This window comes from Etheostoma spectabile, chromosome 20 (genome assembly GCF_008692095.1).
Source record: "Etheostoma spectabile isolate EspeVRDwgs_2016 chromosome 20, UIUC_Espe_1.0, whole genome shotgun sequence".
NCBI classification, from domain to species: Eukaryota; Metazoa; Chordata; class Actinopteri; order Perciformes; family Percidae; genus Etheostoma; species Etheostoma spectabile.
Genome location: NC_045752.1, coordinates 24,957,456 through 24,958,163, shown reverse-complemented (window position 1 = coordinate 24,958,163; position 708 = coordinate 24,957,456). Strand labels below are relative to the sequence as shown.

General features: G+C 34.9%; 1 long non-coding RNA gene across 1 annotated transcript in view; it reads left to right on the top strand.

Moving 5' to 3' along the window:
- Positions 1 to 129, top strand: part of LOC116670629 (uncharacterized) — a 13,410-nt gene extending 13,281 nt beyond the window's left edge. Inside the window, exon 3 of the long non-coding RNA XR_004327083.1 lies at positions 118 to 129. This is a non-coding gene — a long non-coding RNA (uncharacterized LOC116670629). The remainder of the gene's footprint in view (positions 1 to 117) is intronic.
- The last annotated feature ends 579 nt before the right edge of the window (positions 130 to 708 follow it).

Genomic DNA, 708 nt, shown 5'->3' with positions numbered 1-708 from the left:
GATGAAGAAATAATTGAATTAAATTGATAAAGATCAAGTGAAGCAAAGCAGTCTAAACTTACATCTGGTTTTACAGCTGTTTCTAAGGTTCCTGAGTTTAGAGATAAGTCAGGTAAGGGCAGGTCTTGGTGAATTTTGCTTCTAATAGTTATAATTTTATCATTGAAGAACCTCATAAAGTCGTTACTACTACTAAGAGCTATGGTAATACTTGGCTCAGCCTGGCTACAGTGCTGAAAAGAAACCTGGGGTTGTTCCTATTTTCCTCTATCAATGACGAGTAGTACGCTGCTCTGGCATTACGGAGGGCCTTCCTATACGTTTTAAGACTATCGTTTTAATCTTATCTAAGTGGAACGAAATCTATTGGATATTTTAAACTTTTTTAGCAAATAAAAAACTGAAAACTGGTGCGTGCAAAATTATTTGGCCTTTTGCAGGGCACTGTATATTTTTGTCATAAAAAAAAACTCACATACATAAACACCTTTTTTTCCCTGGTCTGTGTTTGGGTTAGGGTTAGTTTGACATATTTAAATAATTTTCATCCTAGGGGAGGCCATGCACTGAATGTCATTAATTTGGGATATTATCTTGTGGGATTACTTTTGTCAATGTCAATGTCAATTTTATTTCTATAGAACATTTAAAAACAACAACAGTTGACCAAAGTGCTGAACAGGGAGACAAACAACAACAACACTTTGA